Genomic DNA, 6,000 nt, shown 5'->3' with positions numbered 1-6,000 from the left:
TACCATACACAGGCCTAAAGAGACTGCAGTGTCAGTTTGCGTCTGAGAAATGGCATAAAGAGCAGAGTCAGTAAATTAGGAACAGGGGAAACTTTAAGAAAAAAATCAAACTAACATGAAGGACGTAGTCTATCCAAAGAAAAAGAAAGCTATTGATGAAACTTAAAATAAAAATGGGTATGTTTTTAAACCAATGATCTGAAAGCCAATGTGCTGAAAAGCACCCCATTTGAAATGATTCGTCTGGTAGTGAAGTTACAGAATTTTGTACTCAAAAAAAGTAGAGAGTATAGGGCAAACCAAACCAAATTCATACAGGTGACAGAAAAGAAAAGAAAGACTGAATTAATAGGACCTCATTTAAAAAGATCACAGATGATTTAGGGCATGAATATAAAATGTAAAAAAGTTTTCTGTTGATGCTAAGTTGAGTAACAAAAACAAAATGGTTGCTGAAATGGAGATAGTTTCAAGAAGGACTTGACTGAAGAAAAGAACATCAGAGAAGTGGAATGGGAAATACTCTAATTTTTACAATTATGAGCAACAAACCAAATAAAATTATCCAGGAACACTTTTAAAGGTAGCAAAGGAGGAATGCTGTAACAAACTGTGGAAATCACTGCTTCTAGTTACAGCGGAAGCCAGAGGTTCATGTGGGCTCAGAAAAAAATTGTGCAAAATTGTTGGGGAAAGCACTTATTCATTAGCCAGACACAATGACTTGCCTCTGGAAGCTTCTAACTTGCAGCTAGCTCAAAGATGAGAAGTTGTAATGATGGAAAGTGTCACTGCAAACTTGCCCTACCCTTATGTTCTCCTCTACTCATCTATTCCTGGCCACTGTCAGAGATCTAACACTGATAAGCGGGATCGTTGACCTTATGTCACATGAAGGGTTAGAGAAGAATTCAAGAACCAGTTTGATGAAAGCAATACCACAATACAGTACTTTTATTCTGGCTTTCTCTTTGGGGTTATATTTTCTCTGGTTTCAGAGCTCTTGTCTTGAGTGCAACATTGCATTCAAACTGCTTCATTTAACAGCTTTGATAGACTTGTAACTAATTTGCATTGGCTTCTACAAGTTCCAGTTCTCACATACACATGAAGTTTAGAAAAGCTTGCTTTCCCTTTTTCACTAATTGAAGCTTGCTGACTGAAATTATCATTGGGCATGCCTTGTCTTATAAAAAAAGAGTAAACAGACATCCCTCTCTCAGCTTCTGTATACAGTTCAGAGACCTTTTCATGAAAGGTGTCTTGTAATTTGTTCTATCCAGGTTGGATTTGTGCCCTGATCATTAAATGTGTTTGCTTTTAAATATTTGTAGACTTGGTGGAGGAGAGATTGCTGCAGATGGAACACATTCATTTTCATATATCAACAACTTGTTTTCTAAAAAATTAAAAGGAGTTTTAAAACTCCTTTTAGTACTTTGCTGTTAGTAAGCAAATGGCCCAAGAAAAGTGTGGTGGAGCAGTGTACTTTTACATATATATCTATTGTACCACCTTGGAAATTATATCTGTAATATACAGGAATGATGTTAGGCAACTGTTTCCAGTTGCACAACAGTTTTCACTGAGACTCAAATTCTCATATTGCTTTCAGTTCATCTGAATTTGCACAACTATTTAGTCTATTATTTTAATTTGTATTACAGCAGCATAACTCTACTGACATGAATTAAGTTACTTCTAATTCACAGTAGAGTAAATGAGACTGGAATCAGAATTTTTCACTTCAAATATTTTCTGTATTGGTAGTTATTAATAATGAAGATGGCATGGAAAATAACCAACAGCTAATCTTTCTTATTTGATCACTGCTAGAAACAGAGCAAGTGATCTTAGCTTTGTCTCATTTTAATGGTGCTGGTGAGCTAATAAATCAGTAGAGTGTTGCTGATATTATTGCTATATTTGGATAATGGTACCTCAGTAAGATTTTGCATTGTTTAAAACAGGATCCTGCTTAACAGGATCCTGCTTTCTACATGCAAAGAGAAAAATGCCTGAGGTTGCCTAAACAAGAGTAATTGTATGCTTCTCATATGCAGTTCAAAAAAATCAGCAGCAGGATTGAATAATATCTCTCATGTTAAAAGTAGTTTTGAATATTTAACCTACAATTCATTACTGAATTGATGCTAAGACAAGAACAGACCTAAAGGGAATGGTATTGTGTGATGGCCCATCTGAAAATACATTGTGTGATGGCCCATCATTATGTTACTTTATAAGGTTTGCTGATTAATTCATTCTTTTCACAAAAGAATACAGTATTCATTTTTCTTTTGTGGCCCTTTGCACACTACTGCCTGGTAGGTATTACCCTTATCACCCCAATGAAATTCATGGCTGTATAGATTTCCAAAGCTGGCTTTTTCTTTCAGTCTTCCTCTCTTTTAACTTGTCTCTGCTTGCTCATTTATCAGCTTCACTAGTTGATAACAGCCCATCTGCTTCTCTGGAACTACTTAGTGCTGCTACCAGGGAGCAGTACTTCCACCTTGAAGTATCTTTATAGGAGGAAACATATCAGAGGGGCTTCACAGGCAAAATTGGGAACTTGGTTGACCAGGATGACTCAAGTAAATAAACAGTAAGGCTGGTGGTTTTCTCTTGAACTGCCATGTGGCATATTCCAGAGAGACAAAGGGACAGAGAAAAGCTGTTCAGTGAGAACAGTGAAAGGAAAACAGGAGGAAGGATGTGTTCACATAGTCCATTTCTTCTGCCAGCACAGCAGTCTGTTTCTCTTCAGTGGTTGTGCTCATGTGGTTTGCTTCCCCAAAAAAATCACCTGCTAAAATATTCAGCAAAGGCAGAAAAAAAGCTCCCCAACTCAGCTGACTCTTAACCCAAGTTTGCAAAAAATTTAAAATTAATTCTACTTTGATTAAAGGTTCCTAATTTAATATGCTATTTGACTAGCATGGAACTAGTCCTCAGAATCACATAGACTTTAATTTTAAAGGGCTAGTCTCTAAGAGAAGAAAAAAATGCCACCTATTTTTGTAATTAATAAAAATATAAGTCTGCAGTAGAATTATTGTTATGGAGGAAGAAATGCATTTGACAAAGCAATAAACTCAGATGCTGAAGTAAGATTGGTATGTTCTCTATGAATGTCAGTTCCTGTGAGCTATCAGATGCAATAAAGCATAAAATTCTGTTTGATCTATATTCACACTGTCTAATATCAAATGACAAGTGGCATTGAAAGCCACAGGACGTATCTTCTAGGCCTAGTAATTTAATTTCAGTATTTTTGGATTAGTGATGGAAAGTTATGGATTAGAAGAGATATCAATGTATGTGAACATTTTAGCTAAATAAAGTACCAGACAGTATCCTCCTGAGATAAGAAGGCTGATAGAAGTTGAATTTAAGTTTCTTTTAAGTGTTGTGTAGCTAATATATTCTTTGTTTGTAGAAGTTTGTAAAACCACATTAAACAGGCTTTGAACTGGAAAAAAAAGTTGACAAAATAAGAACTAAGTACTTTGAAACATTTGCTGTATACTTGCATATGAAAGGAACAGATTTAAACTAGGCTTGATGCAAATAGTATTATTTTAAAAAAGATAAATCAGGACTAAAATTCATCAGGTGAATCCATTCTGCTAACATACTTTCACAAATTAGGAAGCTGGAGGGGACTACTATAAGCATCTAGTCTGACCTCTTGCATACCATGTCATGTGACTTTTCTAAATTAATTCTCATTTGAGCTAGCACTTATCTTTTAGAAAGGCATTTTAACTTGATTTTAAAAGGTACAGCTAAAATGGCTCCATTTAAAAAGCATTTCCTTAGTAGCAGAGTTTTGTACATGGTGAATATTTTCACTAAGTCAAGGTTCACTCATACTTTGAAACTTAATCTGTTTTCACAGGTATACTTATTTATACAATCAAGGATCACATGAAAATTTCTGGCTACAGATTCGTGATGAGCATGTGCGTTTAGTTGATTACACCTGATCTTTGGATCACTTGTCAACTTCTTCAAGGTCATTGAATGATGAGTGTAACAGAACCAAGAACTTGACAGTAGGAATGCACAGGCTCAGGGATGATTCTTCATCTACCATTTCATTCTGAGATTCATTAGCTAGCCCATTTTTAATTTCCATGATGTGTGCTAGATTGATTTTTTTAGTAGCTTGCTCCCTAATCAGAATATGCTATATGAATCAAAGTGAATGTCTTACAGTACTCTAGGAATACCAAATTTATGCATCTTATTAATCTGCATAATCAATTATTTGTGTCTTTATCAATCAAATTTGTAATCTTGTTGAAAAAAAAGAGCCTTAAGACATAATTTTCATAAATTCATGTTGTTTCTGAACATTTATACCCTCTTAATTCAATTCCCTAACATTTGTAGAATTGTAGAATGGTTGGAAGGGACTTTAAAGAACATCTAGTTCCTACACCCCTGCTATAGGCAAGGAACCTGCCATCAGACCAGGTTGCTCAAAGCCCCATTCAGCCTGGCCTTGAAGACTTCCAGGGATGGGGCACCCTCAGTTCTCTGGGCAACCTGTTCCAGTGTGTCATCACCCTAACAGTAAAGACTTCCTTCCTAATATCTAAACTGAACCTACTCTCTTTCAGTTTAAATCCATCCTTCCCCTCCCCCCATCCTATCACTACATACTCTTGTAAGAAGTCCATCTCCATCCTTTCTGGAGGCTTCCTTCAGGTTCTGGAAGGCCACAATTAGGTCACCCATAAGCCATCTCTTTTCCAGGCTGAGCAATCCCAATTCTCTCAGCCTTTCCTCATAGGAGAGGTGCTCCATCCCTCTAATCATCTTGGTGGCCTTCCTCTGGACTTGCTCCAGCAAGTCAATGTCCTTCCTGTGCTGGGGACTCCAGTGCTGGATGCAGCACTCCAGGTGGGGTTACTATTGGTGAAGGAGGAAGAAAAAAGTACTCTATGTCGAAAAAGACATTACCTGTTTCAGACATTATGGCAACTTGGAAGCAAATACTGGAATGACAAACATTTTAGCATATGAAACAAGCTGTAGTATGAGTGGGGTGTCTGTTACTGATTACCAAATGGTCATTCTCTAAGTCTCTTCATCACTAGCAAAGACCATGGCAAGATCTTTAAATAGGTATCTTTTTATGTACCAGGTAGACCTGCATTCCCACATTGTCAGGAGAGTTCAAATCACCTCTCAAAATTCATACAACTAATATAACCTTAAATGTTTTCACTAGTTGCAGATCTTTGTTTCTTTAATCTTTGTTTATGATGTTTTCAACCTTCACCTTTCTAATTTATGTAAGACAGATGCTGATCTTACTTGTATATCCAAGTATATCTCACTCTTTAACATATTTAGACTAAAAGGTTTACTCAAATTCCCTGTGGAATAGGAAAGAAATTTTTTCTTTGTTTTACAGTGAAAAGAAAAAGCAGCAGGTATTCCAGGTGTAGGTATGCTGCATTGAACTTTGAAGGCAATAGAGAAGGCTGCACACTGATAAAGAACAATTGAGGAGCCTAAAGTACTGTCTAGAGCTAAGCACTCTTAGCACGGTGTTAATGGATACCTGCCTCTCTACTATGCTTATGTGTTGGAAGCAGAATTCCATCATATTAGTCCCACCATTCCTATGGAGGTGCAGACTCTGCACTGAAATGCTTAACTGAGTGAGGTGTACCATTTCACAATAGAAATGGTGCTTATATCAGACTCATTAAATTATTCAGATAGCAAGTGAACAGATTACCTGAATAAGAAGGGATTTTATCAGTCACGGAGGGACAAGTCCAAACCTATCCCTTCTCTATCAGGAACTGTACACTGGGCAAAGTATGAAAATAATTCAAGAAGCAATGACCAGAACCCAGAAATCCTATCACACTGTTTAACTAGCACTTCTGGGTTCTCTTGAACTGCTTTCTGCCAGCTTAGCCCACTTCAGAGATCCAAAGCTGGACGTTAGAAACAACCTCAGTGCACTTAGCC

This window comes from Manacus vitellinus, unplaced genomic scaffold (assembly GCF_001715985.3).
Source record: "Manacus vitellinus isolate BGI_N305 unplaced genomic scaffold, ASM171598v3 scaffold_4_pilon, whole genome shotgun sequence".
NCBI lineage: Eukaryota > Metazoa > Chordata > Aves > Passeriformes > Pipridae > Manacus > Manacus vitellinus.
Note: the sequence above shows the minus strand (reverse complement) of the source record.